This window comes from Magnolia sinica, chromosome 10, assembly GCF_029962835.1.
Source record: "Magnolia sinica isolate HGM2019 chromosome 10, MsV1, whole genome shotgun sequence".
NCBI lineage: Eukaryota > Viridiplantae > Streptophyta > Magnoliopsida > Magnoliales > Magnoliaceae > Magnolia > Magnolia sinica.
This window is the reverse complement of record NC_080582.1, coordinates 71,281,398-71,301,009: the sequence shown is the minus strand read 5'-3', so window position 1 is coordinate 71,301,009 and position 19,612 is coordinate 71,281,398. Positions and strand designations below refer to the sequence as shown.

General features: G+C 39.3%; 1 long non-coding RNA gene across 2 annotated transcripts; it reads left to right on the top strand.

The window, feature by feature from the left end:
• Positions 1-10,894: 10,894 nt before the first annotated feature.
• LOC131216953 (uncharacterized) lies at positions 10,895-13,167 on the top strand. 2 transcript variants are annotated; one of them, XR_009157117.1, is made up of 5 exons: positions 10,895-11,287; positions 11,438-11,512; positions 11,602-11,658; positions 11,838-11,978; positions 12,451-13,167. It is a non-coding gene; the product is annotated as an uncharacterized LOC131216953 (long non-coding RNA). The 2 variants fall into 2 exon arrangements; XR_009157118.1 differs by lacking the exon at positions 12,451-13,167 and adding an exon at positions 12,278-12,392.
• The last annotated feature ends 6,445 nt before the right edge of the window (positions 13,168-19,612 follow it).

Below are 19,612 nucleotides of genomic sequence, written 5' to 3'. Positions count from 1 at the left end.
TCACTCACTCCCACATTCTGGGACGGTGTTTAAACACTAACCAGACTCTGTCTTAGATGCAGATGATGATGCGACCCACGAGGCGGAGCAGGAGTATGAGGATGACGAGGAGGCGTTCTCCTTTATGCAGTTCTCAGGCAGGTTCATGTGAGTCGTGTCCGGAGCTACGGGGATTCGAGGTTATTATTGTAGTGGTTTATTTCATTTTGATACTTGTATTTTGAGACAAACACTTGTAAATATTAACTGGCACTGCACACATCCTTTGGGGACTTACACTAGTTCATATGTTCACTTCAGTCTTCCGCTTGTACATTTCATCTGTCCCTGGATTATGTTTGCAGTTTGGCTTAATCTACTCCATGTTTTATGCACTAATATGCAATGTTTAACCCTCAACACAATCCCCAACCAGCATTTCGCTAGTCCTGAGCAAAGTATGCAAAAAATATTTTAAGAATTACAAGACAATTTCTATAAACTCAAGTGATTTTTGAGAAAACAATCTAGATACTAGAATTTTAAGATGCATTAATGTTGAATATTAGTTTCTCCTAAACTTAAGCGCACGGTAAACTTCATGGTCAAGTTCAAAGTATTAATCCATCGATTGGAACAATTCTAAACATTGAGTTCCATGGGCGTATAGTGCAACCTCGACTTATCACAATTAAAGGTCCAATTCTCAACTTTCATGCTATCATTGGTAATCAACAAAAGCATTTCGAATAGCCAAACCGAAACCGAAACTTGCCTTACAGTTCAGCCTTTTTATTCTTCCAGCTTTTGATTTTTCCGTCGATGGCTTCACGCTGTGTCAACCTTTTTAAAGATCTTTAACAAGTAGCCGTTTTCGATGACAACTATTTTTTTAGCTGGATATTTTTCTCTTCTTTTAATTTTTTTTTCAAAGAACATGATGGACAAATTCCCCTGGCTGGTTCCTTCCATGCTTAGTGATTACCAAGTTAACCCTTCAATATCGAACCGAAGCTTTAATGTGTGAGCTAGATGTGACATGTGAAATCATGACACAATCAATGTTTAAAACTTTTAATCATGGATTACTAACTCGAACTTAACTGTGAAATCTAACAAGCAACTGAATCCACGAGTCATAAATCACCAACATTAAGTGTCTTATACTTCTAAATTAAAGATGGCCATCAAAATCGCTTTGAATTTACAAAAATTTCCAAAAACTTTTTAAAATTTTTCACAATTTTTGCTCAAGACTAAGAAAATACTGATTAGGTAACCTAATCTCCCATCCCCAACCTAAAATCTACATTGTCCTCAATGTAAAAGATATAAGCATGTAATGCATATGAGGCAGCGAAAGTAAAGGAGAAGTGATAGAAAGATAGTACCTGACGAGGAAATTGAACGGCTTTTTTTTCAAGAGATCTCAACGTGAAGGTGGGTCAGTACAAGAGTCAAACCAACAAAAGCAAACTATCTTAAAACAACTGGAAAGCAAACCATCCTTACAGCATAAAGCCGACTATCCTAGAACGACAAAAAGCAAACTACCCTAGTCTTATGAAAGCAGTAAACCTACCTATACCTCCATCAGACTAGGAGATCAATCCTGGTAAACAGGATCATTCAGAGGCATGGACATGTCCTCTGAATCAAATTTCTCAACAAATGGCTTTAATCGATGTCCATTTACTTTAAACTCATTGCCATTGTTTGGATTCCGAATCTCGATAGCCACATGAGGATAAACATTGATAACAGTGAAAGGGTCGGTCCAACAAGATCGAAGCTTACCCGGAAAGAGATGTAACAGAAAATTATACAAAAGGACTTTCTGACCTGGCGTAAATAATTTTCGCAGAATGTGTTGGTCATGAAACGCCTTCATCCTGTCCTTGTAAATTCTCGAGTTCTCGTACGCATCGTTCCGGATTTGTTCAGGTTCATTTAACTGAAGTTTGCGTAGTGAGCAAGTGTTGTCCAGATTGAAATTCAGATTTTTGATTGCCCAGTAGGCTCTATGTTCCAACTTCACAGGCAAGTGGCAGGCCTTCCCATAGACAAGTCTAAAGGGAGACATTCCAATAGGGGTCTTAAATGCACTACGGTAAGCCCATAAAGCATCGGTCAATCGGATTGACTAATCTTTACGGTCAGGGTTAGCCGTCTTTTCCAAGATGTGTTTGATCTTCCCATTGGAAATCTCAGCTTGCCCAATTGTTTATGGGTGGTATGGAGTGCTTACCTTATGAGAGATACCATATTTCTTCATTAAACTCTCGAATGGCCTATTACAAAAATGTGAGCACCCATCACTAATGATGGCTCGAGGCGTTCCGAACCGGGAAAGGATGTTTTCTTTTAAGAATTTAATGACCGTTTGATGGTCATTGTTCCGGCACGGAATCGCTTCGACCCATTTAGCGACATAGTCTACGGAGAGCAAAATAGATTTCCAAAGGATTGGGGGAATGGTCCCATGAAATCGATGCCCCAACAATCAAATGCCTCTATGATAAGAATGAGGTTCAAGGGCATCATATTTCGACGAGACAATGCTCCCAACTTCTGACAACATTCACAAGCCTTGCAAAACTCATGAGTGTCCCTGAACATAGTAGGCCAGTAAAAGCTACACTGTAGAATTTTGGCCATGGTCTTTTTAGCAGAAAAGTGACCACCATAGGCCTGAGAGTGACAGAAGGAGATGGCACTCTGATGCTCATTGTTTGGCACACATCTTCTTAAGATTTTGTCTAGGAAATATTTAAACAAATACGGATCATCCTCGAAGAATTTGCGCACCTCAGTGAAAAATTTCTTCTTATCTTGTGCGGTCCAATGTGTCGGTGTGAAACCTGTGGTAAGATAATTAGCAATATCAGCAAACCAAGGTGACTAGGAGATTTTGAACAGTTGTTCGTCAGGGAATATGTCATTGATATGTGTCGTCTTTGGGGAATTAGGGAGATCAAGGTGAGAAAGATGGTCAGCCACTACGTTCTTTACTCCCTTTTTATCTTTTATTTTTAAATCAAATTCCTGGAGTAGGAGGATCCATGTTAGCAGGCGGGGCTTAGCATCATTCTTAGAAAGAAGATACTTGAGCACCGCATAATCTGTGTAAACGACGATCTTGGATCCAATCAAGTAGGACCTAAATTTGTCCAAAGCAAACACTACGGCCAAGAGTTCCTTTTCCGTAGTTGAGTAGTTCACTTGGGCAGGATTTAGAGTTCTACTTGCGTAATGGATAACGTAGGGCTTTTTTTCTTTTCTCTGGCCTAAAATCGCCCTAAGGGCATAGTCAGACCCGTCGCACATAAGTTCAAAAGGAAGGCTTTAGTCGGGTGGCTACATGATAGGTGCAGTGGTCAACATGCCCTTAAGCTTAGTAAAAGCTCATAACATTGCTTAGTCCACTTGTATGGTGCATCCTTTTGAAGTAGATTACATAAAGGACGAGATAGGAGACTAAAGTCCTTTATGAATCGTCTGTAAAAACTGACATGTTCTAAGAAGGATCGCATGTCTTGTATGTTCTTGGGTGGAGGTAGGTTAGAGATAAGATCAATTTTAGCCTTATCTACCTCGATTCCTTTGGAGGAGATGATATATCTAAGGATAATTCCCTTACGAACCATGAAATGACACTTCTCCCAATTGAGTACCAAATTCTTTTCTTCACATCTTTTCAGGGCACATATAAGACTCTCTAAGCACTCGCTGAAAGATGGACCGAAAACAGAGAAATCGTCCATGAAGACCTCTAGATATTGCCCCACCATATCAGAAAAAATACTCATCATGCCCATCAAGGAAACAATAATAGGAATGACCAACTAGCCTTTCCAAAATTTGATCAATAAAGGGCAAAGGAAAGTGGTCCTTCCTCGTGACGGTATTCAACTTCCTGTAGTCAATGCACATTCTCCAACCAGTAGTAACTCTAGTTGGCACAAGTTCATTATTGGCATTAGCTACGATGGTGATTTCGGACTTCTTAGGAACCACCTGAGTTGGACTCACCCATTGACTATCGGATATAGGGTATATGATACCCACATTTAATAGTTTAAGAACCTCGGCTTTAACCACTTCCTTCATGTTTGGATTTAGTCTACGTTGTGATTGCTGAGAGGTCTTCGCATTATCCTCAAGATAAATGCGGTGAGTACAAATCGAATGGTCAATTCCCTTGAGGTCCGCAATCGTCTATCTAAGGGCTCCCTTATGCTCAATGAGAGTAGATATGAGACTCTCCTGTTCTTGCTCAAGGTGGGATGAAATCACCACCGGGTATGTCTTATCTTGACCTAAATAAACATATTTCAAATCAGATGGCAAAGGTTTTAGGTCAAGCTTCGGTGCCTTGAGGTTAGATGGCAGAGGCACTTCTTCGGTTTGGGACAATTCTTCAAATTGTGGCCTCCACCGGTTAACTTTAAGTACCGGCACAGTATCAAGCATGACAACCATCTCCTTAATCATGTCATCATCAAAATCATAGGAGTGGGCCAGGCACGTGTCTAGAGGGTCAGAGGCGTTCTATCTTCCACAAAAGAGTCAATTATGTTAATGTCGTGGAAATCCGCATCATCCTCTAACCGTCTACTCGTGTTGAAAAAGATGTTTAACTCCAATGTCATATTCCCGAAGGACATGCTCATGACACCATTCCTAGAATTGATGATTGCGTTTGAAGTGGCAAGGAATGGGCAACCAAGAATGGCGGGAATTTAAGTGCTCATGTTACTGATGAGTTCGATATCCAGGACTATAAAATTTACAAGGTAGTAGAATCTGTCAACCTAGACCAACACATCCTCAATTATCCCTCTCGGTACACAAACAGAGCGATCAGCAAGTTGTAGTGTGGTTAAGGTGGGTTTTAATTCACCCAAACCTAACTGTTTGTAGACCGAGTAAGGAATCAGATTTACGCTAGCTCCTAAACCAAGAAGTGCGTGCTCAATGCGTTAATTCCCAATTACACAAGTAACGGTTATGCTACCGGGATCTTTGAATTTCTGTGGCACATTTTGCTTTAGGATGACACTCACTTTCTCAGTTAAGAAGACTTTCTTTTGCATATTTTGCCGTCTTTTGGTCGTATACAAGTCTTTCAGAAATTTGGCATATGAAGATATTTGTTTTACGGCATCAAGTAGAGGAATATTGACCTTCACCTGTTTCAACACCTCTAGAATGTCCTGAGAGTTAGAGAGAGGTTTTGGTGCCACCAACCATTGGTGAAATGGAGCAACCGGCTTCCCTTGAGGTTTCGGTTCTAATTCTTGTGGGGATGGCTAGATCCATCCTTATTGTCCTCTTCTGGTTCCATAGGCTTTTCAGCCCTAATCGAAGTAGTTTTGTCAATGGTCTTCCCACTCCTAAGAGTGGTGATAGATTTAGCTTGCTCCATTTAATTTGAAGAGCTCGAGTCGCTAACTTCATATTGTGGGTTTGGATTGGGAAGAGTTTGAGCTGGAAGGCTCCCCTTATTCCCAATTGCACTTTTAGTATCAAGTCCTTGTATGGCTTTTGTGAGGTCTTGAAAGGCTTGTAGCATACTCTGATTGAAAAATTCTTGCTTTTGAAGATGTTTTAGAACCGGGTCCTCTTGAGGTTTCTCTTAATGTGGAATTTGATTGAAGAAACCTTGAGGGCTAGCAGTTTGTCCATTCCTCCAACTGAAGTTTGGATGATTTCTCCAACCAGGATTTAATGTATTGGAGGTAGGTCCATTGAAAGGTCTTTGGTAATTGTTCACGGCATTGGATTGCTCATTCAACACCTCTTGAAAGGCAGGTATTGTTGGACAGTTTTCAGTTGTGTGAATGTTGCAAGCATAAATACCGCAAACAGTTTACTTAGCCTTATCCTTCTTTAATTCCATGGCCTCGAGTTTTCTGGTGAGATTAGCCACTTTAGCACCGATATCATCGTCCTCTTTCAGGAAATACATTTCACCCCTCCTTTGATTGAGTCGGCCTAGACATGGTGCTTGGTTTGGGGGAGATGTCCCATGATTGTGTGTTTTCAGCAAGCTTATCAAAGTAGTCCCACACCTCATCGACACCTTTATTCTTAAACTCCCCATTACACATCCTCTCAACTAATTGGCGCATGGGAGAAGTCAGTCCATCATAGAAAAAGTTCGTGATGAGCCACATTTCAAAACCGTGCTATGGGCATAAACTGACAAGATCTTTGAACCGCTCCCAACATTGGAAGAATGTTTCATCTTCTCTTTGGGCAAAGTTTATGATCGACTTTCTAAGGGTGTTCATCTTATGGTATGGGAAAATTTTCTTTATGAACTCCCTTGTCATGTCATTCCATCTACCAATAGATCGAGGACGTAGTGAATGTAACCACGTCTTAGCTTTCTCTTTCAAAGAAAAGGGAAAGAGTTTCAGCCTGACCGTGTCATTAGACACATTAGGAAAGTATAGTGTGGCTATGATCTCATCAAACTCTTTCAGATGTAAATATGGATTTTCTGACTCAAGCCCATGAAATTTTGGAAGGAGTTGGATCACCCCTGGCTTGATATCCATGTGTCCCGTATTCTCTGGAAAAATCATGCATGAGGGCGTACTCACCCCTGCCAATTGTAAATAATCTCGTAAAGTATGAGGCGGGGGTACTTAATGCACCTCATTCTCATCCTGGACTTCCCCAACCCAAGGTTGAGGTTGTCCTTCTGGTTGATTGGCCAATTGATTTGTGGCCATAACTTCAATTAACTTTGGAGATCTCAAGCGATGTCTACTCCTGCGATGGATAGTTAACCCCTCAACCAATCCTCCTTCAGTCAAGAGACGTCGAGTGTTATCACGGACCCACTTGGGCATGAAACACTCGCAGCCCTCAATCTCAGATTCTAACCTAAACTTAAAGAAGAAGAGAAATAGAAATCTAGAAATAAAGAAAAAGAAGAATTGAAAAGAGGTTACCAAATCAGAAGTTCCTAAGTTAAAAACCTGCAAAACAAAACAAAACAAGTCAGTTTTTAAAAATAGAAAGTAAACTAGTTTCTAAAAAAGGAAAGTGTCTAAAAATAGAAAGTTTCTAAAAAAAATAAAATAACTTAGGAAAGTTCTAAAATTAAAAATATATAAAAAAAAAGTTAGTTTTTAAAATTAAAAGAAACCCTAGAATTAGAATGTTTCTAAAAATAGAAAATAAAACCTAATCTAAAAATAGAAGATAGAAAAATTAAAAAATTAGAAAATTAGAAAGAGATTACCAATTTAGAAAGTCTATATCAGGGTCCTACAAAACAGGAAAGTTAAGTTAGTTTCTAAAAACAGAAAAACCTAAAATTAGAAAAACCCTAATCTTAACCTAATTCCAAAACTAATTAATCTCAAAAAAACGCAACCGTCAATCCCTGGCAACGGTGCCAAAAACTTGTTCACCACCCCAAGTATAGGGTTGTGATGTAGTAATAATCTTGGTAAGACCGAGGTCGAATCCACAGGGACTGAACCTTGTACGCAATCTGAAAGTAACTCGAACTAGAAGTAGAATAAGATTTAATCTAAATCAGGAGAAAGTAAGAGAATAATGATGAATTATGAAACTAAAACTTGTAAAATTCAAAGGTGGGAAACTAGGGTTTCCAAGGATCCACTTGTAGAGATCAGGGAGATCTACGCTTGATTCAAGAACACAACTAGATTTAGAGTCCTATCTTCATCCAATTGGAAGGTAATTCATTAAAATTCACATCTGAACTTCCTTTGATCTAGTTTTTAATGAATGATAGGTATGAGAATTAGAATTGATTCCATCGCAAAACCATGCCCATGAGACAAAGTAAACAACAAAATTTAACTAATCCACAACCAATCTGAGAGTTATGAATGTTAGGAAGAGTTTCATCATCCAACCATGTCCATAAGACGATGGTGAACAACAGGGGTCCTACGCTCACAACCTCTATACATGCATAGAAAATACTCAAAGCTATCGCAGATCCATTGTAATTTAAGCCACAACAAACCATTAAAAACTATGAATATTCCATATAATCAAACTATAATCAAAGAGAGTTCAATAAACATGAATTAAAGCCGTAGAAAACACCCCATCACGCTACAAGCTTCACCTCTTAGCCCTTTAGCCCATCATCATCATGATGAAACTAAGCTCTTAAAGGAAAAATATAAACAAAGCAATGAAACCAAAGAGGAAGGAAGATGGATGCGCCAGCCGTCCATGCTTCTTGCTCGTGCGCTCCACATCCAAAGATGCCTTCTCACGTCCCTTTCTTTCTCTTTTTATAGCTGGAGTGGGTCGGTGCAATGGCTGGAGTCGGTGGGAGTGTTGTTTACGCACAGCAGCGTGCATAGCTTTTACGCACATTACGCAACAGAGAAACGCAAACTCCTTGCATTTGGATGAGTTTTTGGGACGCTGAACGCCTCAGCTCGGAAATCTGGCATCATGGCTATGGTCGTGGCCCCCTGGTGTGTCGTCTAAACAGTCCAGATTACTGATCCCATCACAGACAGTGGGCTACAACCGCCGGGAATTTCTGGATTTCCCGGACGTGAACCATGCGCACGTGGATTCGCTGCGATGATCGGTTGGCCCCACAGTGATGTTTTCGGAGAAATCCACCCCCGTCCATTGGATTCCTGGCGAAATTTCGGTCGGAAAGGGGTGGTTTTGGTTGAGTTTGGTGTGGCCCAAAGGATCGAATCTTCCCGCCGTTCATCCTGCGTTTTACGGCGATCTACGTGTGTACACGTGCATGGGACCAAGAAATCAACATGGGTATGGTCAGCCCCCCCTCCCTTGGATCAAATGGATGGTCCCGATCGTCCATCGGGACCATGATGGTGGCCCACTACACTTCCCTGGCGAGACAGCGTGCGGACGCTACTTCTTGGAAAGAAATCGGTCGGGTCAAGGACCCTTTGACCGGTCTGCCCGGTCCGATTTGATGTGAGAGTGCATCGGCTATGCACTCGCAAGTCCCCCTGTGTGGACCACTGCGATGTTTCTGATAAATCTACTCCGTTCATCCGCTCTGCCATCCAATTTAAGGGGTTGAGACCAAAATTGAAGCATATCCAGGTGTCAGGTGGGCCCCAAATCGGTGGTTTTGTGGCTGATCTCTCCGTTGGGCCACTTCCACAATGATCTAAGGGTTGAATTTCGACATGTACGGTTAATTTAGGGTCTTCATGCCTCTTATAAAGTTTCGAGCCAAACGGATGGCGGGAACCCTATGATATTGCATTCGGGGCGATTTTCAGGCCTCTTTATCGTCAATCACTTGATTTTCTTAGATCTTTGGCGTGTGAATTCTTCAATCTTGGTCCCTTAAGATCCGTCCCTTGCCTTGGTGATTCTTGAGCATCAAATCCATGCTTTTAGTACTCTTTTAGTCCAAGTTCCTAAATTCACCCTGCAACACAAGCATGATTAAAATAGAGCATTAAGCATTATCATGTATGTAAAACTAAGTAATAAATAGGGTCTAATATGCAATATTTGACCCTCAATAGATAGGTCCGTGATGGAAAATTGATGGTGAATGGAGTAATCCAAGACGAAGATTTCATTTTAGAGCCAATTGAATATGAAATGGATCCTGTGGTAAGTTCTCCTTTTGAACTTTACAATATATATAACTTAAAACTTGGCAAGAATTTTCAGATTGTCTCAATGATTAAAAAAAGAGAGAGGAAGAAACTAGATCAGTTGGTGGTGTGTTGCTCATGAATTCAGGAAGCAATGGTTCTGTGCAGATTGATTAAAAAAAAACTGACGAGCTGAAATGCTTTGAAACTTTTGCTGATTTCTTGTAACTGATCCTTGACCTAACATGTATGATGACTGAAGCAATCATACTGCTGAAATGCTTTGGAACTGTTGCTGATGTCTTGTAACTGATCCTTGACCTAACATGTATGATGGGCAAAGCAATCATACCACCTAAACGCATTTAACTTGTTTACATGTAAATGTGTTAGAAACTAGTGATGATAACTTCCAACATGGTGGATACATTGGAATTGCCTTGTGGCACTTAATAATAAGACTTCTTATGGGGCATGCATGTCTTCTATTAAGAAAGAGCTGCAAAGTGTAGCATGAGGTAAAGAATTTCATGGCAAGCCCATGAGAAGAAATTGTATTCAACATTGAGTGGAGGTATTTAGGTGGGATAGGAGACCTCTCTTTTAAGTGAGTTCAAATAGCACGTGAATCTCTGATGGCCCTGGTTGTGGGAGGGGCCTTATACTAAATTTCTCTTTGTTGACACAATCTAAAGCCTGTGATCAGGGACTTGCAGAAATACTTGTAAGAATGGTAGCAACTGTCTTCCTTCAAATGGAAAAGACTAAAGGGAGAAGCTAAAAATTTATAAATTCAAAACTTGCTTGTCCCGAAGGTTAATTGTAATTTGGGGGTGAGTGTTATGCTGGTTTGGATTCGTTTCCATTAAGAAGGAGAGCTGGGTTTGGATTTTGGTAGAAGTGGTTGGCTACTTTTCTTGCCTCTCTTCGGTGTTAGAGTGGTGGTTGCGGCAAACTGTATTATTTTTACGTGATGGTAATTGATGGAAAGCTTGCATCTTGTAAGCACCATACTGCATGTGTGATTGCACAGGCTCCACATGAAATAGATGGTAAATGAAAAGTTATTTTTCTTATGTTTTGAATTTATTTTTTTTTAATTTTAATTTGAATTCAGTGTAATTGGTGTGAAATATTTTTTTGGCACTTTTTTTTTTCCAAAGCATGGAGAATCCCCACAAGTGACAAGGGTAGGGTGTCAATGGGCTACTAATATGATATATACATGTGCTCACTTGAAGAATTCCAACTGTTTATTAGGTACATAGCAAGAATCACACATATATACATGAGCTCTTCTCGATCCCAGTGCTGTAGGCTCAACACAGGGCACTCACAGTGACAGAAATAGATTGGTCTCATCACTGCTTTATTTTAGTTCCTGATAGTTTATACCATTTACAAGTTTTCATTTATTCGATTTCTTATGGAGTGCATTGCTGCAAAGTGCACAATTAGGAAGTCTTCCTTGCCACCTGTGATATAGTCTTGTTTATCATTTAGGTGCTGTTAGGTGAGATTTCTGGTGAATTTGTCTTGAACTTGCCTACTAAAGTTGATCTGTTGGATTTACAATTTGTATGATTCACTATGAATTCTAAATAACCTAACAGATATAGACTGATTTTTTTTTTTTTTCTTTTATTCTAAATCAGGTACAACTTTATACATATCAAGTATGAGATCCTTCTTGCATTTAATAGGTTCTGTGCCCGTTTAATTATCTGTTCTCTTTTCTTTTCTTTTCTTTCTTCTTTCTTTCTTTCTTTCTTTCTTTCTTTCTTCTTCTTCTTTCTTTCTTTCTTTCTTTCTTTCTTTTTTTTTTTTTTTTTTGACTTGGTGTTGTTCTCCAGATTTTTAGGGGCCTAGCTTTTATTCACAGTTTACCTGAGGTTTGTCATAGGGATGTGAAGCCTCAAAATATTCTTGTATGTGTTTTCTTTATTAGGGATGTTTACTGAATTTGTTCTGTTTGGGAACTACAACTGTTTATCTTACTTGGTGAATTTTTGTGCAGGTGGATCCTCTCACCCACCAGGTCAAGCTTTGTGATTTTGGAAGTGCAAAAATTCTGGTACATGCACACCTTTTTGCTTTTTATGGTGTACTTTCATGCTTAATACCTGACCAGTGGGAATATATCAAGTTCTGCATATCATCACAAGGGGAAAGCGAACATATCATTTTAGACTTTTAGTCATATTTGTTTCTCGATTTTGGCTCTTAAATCTGTGTTTTTAATTATTATAACAGGTCAAGGGAGAAGCAAACATATCATACATATGCTCTCGCTACTACCGGGCTCCAGAGCTTATATTTGGAGCAACCGAATATACTACGTCAATTGATGTATGGTCAGCTGGTTGTGTTCTTGCTGAAGTGCTTCTTGGCCAGGTCAGACTGTAGCCAAGACTTACGAGGTTTTATATATATATATATATATACACACACACCTGCACCTTGTGGAATCCTATTGAAATTGCTGTACTTGTGGAATCTGTTATTTTAACTTACTGACTTCTTTTGATTTACACAATTTACTTGCAAATTTATGTTAATGCTGACTCAATGTCTGGAATATTGAGGAAATATGTAGTTATTAGCATTCATATTATATAGGGCATAACTTTTTTGGTTTGTAATCTTTGTTTTGACCATAACTCTTACGATTCTGGTTGCCTGTCCGATCTCAGGGGGAAATGGTGTTTCTCATTCAGCCGAGGTTGCAGATCGAATGGGATTGAGTAATGCTGCTCGCACCAGAGTTCAAATGCAATTTAAATTAGCAATCAATAAAAATTTGGGTGCTGACAATCTTCTGATATCACATGCCATCTACCTCATTTGCTCCTTTGGGTGTGTCCAGGAGAAATGCCATAAGCACAAAACCAGTGTTGCAAACTGAAGCTGTACACAATGGTCTAGGAGCAGGCAATACTGTTGGATCTTCAAGTAGCTGGCTTCAATCATTGCAACGCAATTCATCAGCCAAATAATTGGTAGGGGCACTCTTATCTGATTCAAACTCTCTCTTCAAAAATATCCTGCATTGTGCTTTAGAAGACTATATGATTATCTGCTGGAGCTGTAAACAGGGACCTGATCCCAACTGGATTATTCATTGGACCCATATCTGGGTATGAGTTGGACCAGGTCTGTGGGTCATGGGATCAACCCAACCCATTGATTCTCTAGGGGTGCAACTGGGTCTGATCTAGGCAAATCAGATATGCAGATATGACCCTGGTCCAACACAATTTGATATTAGGGTTGTCCCAGGACCCACAGGAACTATCTGAACATAAGGTGCGTGTTGTATTTTTTAATCCTTTTGTGCTTAATGTGCTTTATGTTTGATGCTTGGATTGTAACCTTGTACTGAACCTGCTTTGATTGCCTTGTATTAAAATAATGTATCCCCCTTTTTTGTAGTGATAATTTATTTTTTACTTTACCAGCTTGTGGTTTTTGCCATCTGCAATTTAAATGGGATTCACAATGTAGAAGGCGAAAAGAATCATGATGCCTACTTATCACATGCACTTTTTGATGCGCACCTTACTCCTCTGGGCTGGGACCAGGTAATAAATACCATGTGGCTTTTACAGTCTCCTGCAACCTGCAAACTTCTACTCCTTAGATACTTTACCCTTATTGTTTCAGTGGTCCAAGTTCTTACTCTCCTTTTTTTTAGTGTTTATTGTACAATGTATTATACAATGCTCGGGGCCAAACGGTGTACAACATTCAGTTGTGCCAGTCCACTATATACAAATGTCTTCTTCATTGCAAATTGTTTGAAGCTGAAGGGACTAGTGTATTTGACCATCTTATTCAGATGATTGGTTCTGCAATTGAGGTAATTGAATGTTGTTTATACAAATTTCTTATTTATTTGACTTACAAATCTTGGAAGCATCATCTAAATAATATCCCATTAGACAATTCCATTTTCTGAAATTGTTTATGTATTTTTGGTGGCGGCTCTATCTTTTTCCCATCATTTGGATTGGAAATGGTTTATGTATTTTCTGCATGCATCTTCCATCTATCAGTCATTTCAGGTCATGCAAGTTGTATTTGATCTTTTCTCATTAGCTTTTGTTAAATACCTTATTTACATAGGAAGCATCGGTGATAATGAGGCTTGTACATATGGGGCTTGTACAACACTACCATAGATCTCTTCCTTCAGGTTTGACTACTATATTCCCTTTTCTTGTCTTTGATGTTATTGATTAAAAAAAATTGCCTTGTTTGATCAACCATTTGGAGTTGCAAAGTCAGAAATTGTGCATTTGTGCATGATTTTTTGTGCTTGAATATTTTATTTATGCTTGCTTAAACATGCATGTTTGGTTGCAAATGTTCATTTTGATATGTTGTTTTGATTTGAGACCTGATCTTTTGGTGTTCCATTGCAGAGGAACATGATGCAAGAGGCAATAACCTTCTTATTAGATGTTTTGAAGCCAAATTTACCGGAACATGCTTACCTCCAAACCAAGGTTACCATTTTTAGTAGATTAACTTTGTATTTTCTTTCTTTTCTTTCAATTTTGTTCAGGTCTATGATGTCAAATCTATAATAATTGATAGCCCTATTAGGAATCCAGAGATCCCAGATTATATAAAGCCATTTAGATAGTTTGTATAAAAATTTCATATTGTAAAACAACATTCCTAATTATCTAATTTTAGTCTATATGGAGAATTCATCTCTATGACATTGTTTGTAACTTTATATAGCATATCATATCCTGTCATTTGTCATTTTAGTTCTAAAAATTCTGTCTCTCATTTAAGCATGCTCAGTTTGAAGATAACTGTTTGTTGAAAGGTGTAACTAGATAATAGAGTCTGTTGCATATGACCAAACTAATTCTACTTATCCCTCATTTTGTTTCCTATCTCCCAAGCTCCCTCAAATGCATCCATTAATTCTATCCTTTCCCGTCTCGCCACTCATCCACACAAGATTCTCATTTTAGCTACACTTATCCTAGAACATGTTCCTCAAGCACCCAACATTTGTCCCACAACTCCAAAAACAATGACTATATTATCTTATTTTGAATCCAATATATGCAAGTTTATTCTTTTGTAGATCTCAAGTATGTCAAAATCCATCCATGTACTTGCAGACATGGAAGAGTTGATTGATTATGTTTTGAAGAGAACAGAGGTAAGGGGAATGGATTGTTTAATATTTCCTTCACAATATATTCGGCTATCTTTTCTCTTTCCCCCCCCCCCCCCCCCTTTCATTTTGCTTCAATATCTTTTATTTTTATTTTTATCTTTTCTTGAAAGACAAGTAATTTTATTAAAAAGGGAAAGAAGCTACCAAAATGAAGAGCATAAGCTCTAAAAAAAAAAAAAAAAAAAACAAGGACACAGAAAGAAAACAGAAAAAGAAGAGGGGAAAATAAAACATAGGCCACACATTTTCATCCCCACCTTCTCATTCTAGGTGGTGGATGCATGGGCCTGCTTGTATTTTTTATGTTTTTTTTCCATGATATTCTTGTCTATTGGAGGAAGTAGCATATCACGTGTAGACAAAGTACAGACAAGTACCTTGTTTCAGGGGATTGCTCTTCTAATTCAGTTTGAACATGAGAACATAGTTCAATGTCTTAGTACAAACAAGGTATTGCTGCTTCATCTTGTTGAATTTTCTGAAAGTTGCTGGATTGCACTAGATATCATGAAATTTGATGGTTATTACATGATTAGTCAACCTAACCTGTTGTAGAATATCATAATATTTCATGAACTTTGGTGCTTCCAAACACACCCTTAGATTGATCATGAAATTTCATTATATCTAGTGTAACCAAATGAGCCATGTGGAAGTTGTTTATAAGAGCATTTTGAGACATACAAGGGGCTAAGATTAAAGAAAAACTTGAGTATTTCCACAGTTGTAAGCAATACTTATACTCCTAATATTTTAGTTTTTTTTCTCTGTTACTCTGAATCATTTGCAAAAAAAAAAACGTAACCTTAGATGGTTTATCAGCGAACTAAGGAGCTTGATGTGTCCTATTGATTTCACTCTCATTCTATTACAATGATAATTGAGATCCCCCACTTGGTTGCAGATATTGCGTTTCTTTTTTGGTGTTGTACTAAACCAGTTTGGCCTGATTAGAAACATCATAGATGTTGAAATTCTCTCAGAATGGGGAATCCTTTTCTTGGTGAGTTGAATTCTCTGTTTCCTTTTGCTTTGTTCATATGTTAGACGTTGAAGCTAAACATGATCCCTTTTGTTTAGTGAGTTCAATTCTCACCAGGTGGGCATTCCTTTCCCAACCTGTGATCTATATAAACAGAGAGATTGAAATATGGTTAAGTTCTCAAAGCAGTTTGAAGGACAGCTTGTTCCTGAATGGAAAGACACATTTGTTGATTACTGGCAGTTGAAAAAGGATCTGAAAAAAAATACAGCTTCTCAATGAAAAGAATATGGTCTCCAAGCAGGAGAAACCTTGTCTTATACCAATTTCTTCTTCTCACATTTCAGGAATTTCTCCCTTTGGGGTCATGATCATAGGGACCATGGTGTCATTCAGGCATATCTTTTACTCTCTCCTTTTGTTTTATTAGTTGTACTTGATAATTTAATGTTGTTATATGTTGTTCTTATTTATGTTTCACTCTCATGGTTAGTGTAATTGTCATTTCCTTATTTGGGGTCTAAAAATTGAAAAAAAAAGAATTTGAAATTTGAAATAAGAAAAAATACTGTTACAAAATTTGCGACGGTTTTCAACCGTCCCTAATTTTTTTCGATGCGGCTGTCAGAAACGGTTTTCAACCGTCCCTAATTTTTTGCGACACCGTATATCAGAAACAGTTTTCAACCGTTCCTAATTTTTTGCGACGCCATACTTTACCGTGGTCGAAAAGTGTTCCTAAACCATTAAAGTCCTAACGACCAATTTTGGTGCAGTGAATCTATGAAAAAAAAAGCAAGTAAAATAAAAAATAAATTCTATAAAATTTGAAATCAATTGATGAATAATTGTCTAATGTGTCTCCTTACACCATTAATAAAGAAAATATAAAACAAAATTCGTAATTATCAAAAATAACAAAATTCTAACTCTAATAAAAATCCTAATTCTAATAAAACCATTATAAAGCCTAATTTCTAAAAATAAAAATTTCAAATAAACTTTTGCTAAAAGAGTCCTAATATAATTAAAAGTTATTTTTAAACAAGAAAAAAAAATTTCTGAAACTCTAAAAATAGAAAAATATTAAAAAAATAGAAATTACTAAAAATAGTAAATTTTTCCTAAAATTTTGTTTTTGAGCTAAAAGCGCGTGTTTTTTGACGCAACGGACCCGTTTCAAAAAAGATTGATAGGTTGTGCGCCCCGTAACGATACCTGGATCAAAAGTTACGATCAATTTACAGTCCACCTTCTTTTGGCCCAATCATGTTGGGAATGTATCTGTGACACGTTCTACATCACTTAACGGTTGAAAACTTTTTACGATCCACAAAAGTTTTATACCAAAGATAATTTCTTTTTTTTTTGTCATCCATATATCGTGTCACGCTCCGAACTCGGAAACCAGGCTCACAGAATTCCTGATCGCCGAATCCGGCACCGACAATCTCCGTAGAACCCCATTTTCGGCTCTCGACACCCATTCACCAGGTTCCGATCCTGCGATACTACAAGGAGGATTTCAAGTCATCAGTCTGATTCATAATGAGCATAACAAAAGCATAACCCACAAACAATAACCACAAGAACACCACTACAAAATCCACTATGATAAAAAACTTTTGAGTACAATGCGATAGAAAAGGGAAAATACAATGTAACAAAAGAAACAAAACTCCAGAAGCCCGGCTGCACGCTCCAACTACAGCGAGACTATGGCTGCGACTGCGTCCTGGCGTCACCTGCACGCATCAATCGTGCATAAGCTTATAGAAAGCTTAGAGGGTGGTGTGAGTATGTGCGCAATATAAACGTGCTCAAAATGCAAGGTCAGAGTAATGCGGAATCATGGTGATGAGCACATGAATGCAGTCAGCCGTACCAAGGCTATGCGGTACAAGATATGAATGCTGTCGGCCATAATACGGCCATGCGATGCGAGATGTAACTCAAGCATGTCAATCCTCATCATGTATCAGTACAGTTCTCATCCTGGATAATCACTGGGGTTCAATACACTCCAAATGGCACTGTCGCTCTCCTAGCCGCACAGTCCAAGTGAGCGTAAGAAACCTCACTATCCGCCTAGCCAATAGTCTGCCAATACCTATCCGGCACGTCGATAGCGGACCCATTCGCGAGCTCGTCAAACTCAGCCTAGTATTGCCCCCTACCCTCGGGCGAGTAAGGCCACACTCCTTTCCAACCGACCACGACACAGTGGGAAACGCGGCCTCCTAGTATTCGGCCCTCATGCGCTCATATATCCACTCGGTCTCGACGTTGGAGTCATCCTCTGGTACCATCGGGTTTAGGGACTTTCACCCAGGGACATCTATAGCGCCCGTATGCTAGAACCAAACATTTTCGGTATCCAACCCAGCCATCCACGATGTGTCTGTGGAGGCTATGACCCTGATGTCGCTAGGGCATATAGTAACTACAATCACACAAATGCAAGTGCATGAATCACATTATCAGTCATGCAACAGTCCTGTATGTATCATGCACTTATATGGGGCAACTCCGCCTATCAAGGAGCCCATAAACAGTCTGCCCAAAGGCATATGCTATGATCGGTCACTCCTCACATCAGGCATACATATGATGCGAATGATCATGAATCATGGATCTATACTAAACATGTTATGTGGTAATGGGCTTTGATCAAAATGAAGATGGGCCTGGACGGCCTATATACTACAGGTATGGGCCTATTAATGGACCTTAGGGAGAATCGTAATGCGGACATTTAACCAACATTATCCTCACAATGTGGACATCAAACCAACATTGCCCCCAAGGGATGGCCTTCCATGAATCACACATTGTAATGAGCCTTTTGTACATCTAATTGGGCCTTGACCCAAGGACCCAAATACATCAATGGGCTACATAACATGAGCCCCATATCTTTATCAAGGTGGGCCTCAACAAGGACCACTAATACATGAAGATGGGCCTCCACAATGGGCCTTAGATTATCTTCAACACAGTTGGACACTTGGATGAAACGCATACATCATGATGGAGCCCACACTATTAGAGGGCGTGGTTTACAATACATACATAGGCGGGTCTCAAGTAGGACTCACCATAATGGTTGTTCTCCACCCGGCCTAGGGCCCAATATAATATTTATTTTCCACCCAACTTAGGGCCCATTATAATGTTTATTTTCCACCCAACTGTTCATAAGGTCATGTGGACCAGGGTAGGGCCCACTAAAATATTTATTATCATCCAATCTATTCATAAAGTCACGTGGGCCTGAATAGGGCCCACTGTAATGTTGGTTTTCCATACAACCTGTTGATAGGTCGTGTGGACCAGGGGCCCACTGAAAATATTTATTTAACGTCAAACCTGTTCACAGGTCCACGCAGGAAGGGAGGGCCCACCGAAATGCTTATTTTTCATCTAACCTATTGAGCAGGTCACGTGGGCAGGGAGCCCAATGTAATTTTTATTTGCCATTGCTCATAAGGTCACTGGACCTTGGGAAAATTGGGGCCCACCGAAATGTGGTTCACAAATTCAGCCCATTCATTGTGTGTGTCCCACAAATGTAAGGGTCCCATTCAAGTTTCAATTGCATCCAAAACTCAGGTAGGTCCCACCAACGATTTTATATGTTTTAGGCATGTCTTCACATGATTTTAGATGGTATGGCCCGCCTGAGTTCCGATTTCGGCTGAGTTTTTGGATGAACGGTTGGTCCGAGGGGACCCATCAAATGCATGGTGCGGATGGCCGAAAAACATCGACGTGGAGCCCATAGTTGGGCCGTGAGGGCCTGCTCGGTCCGTCCGCCAGCCCTCTGACAGCGGCAGCAGCAGA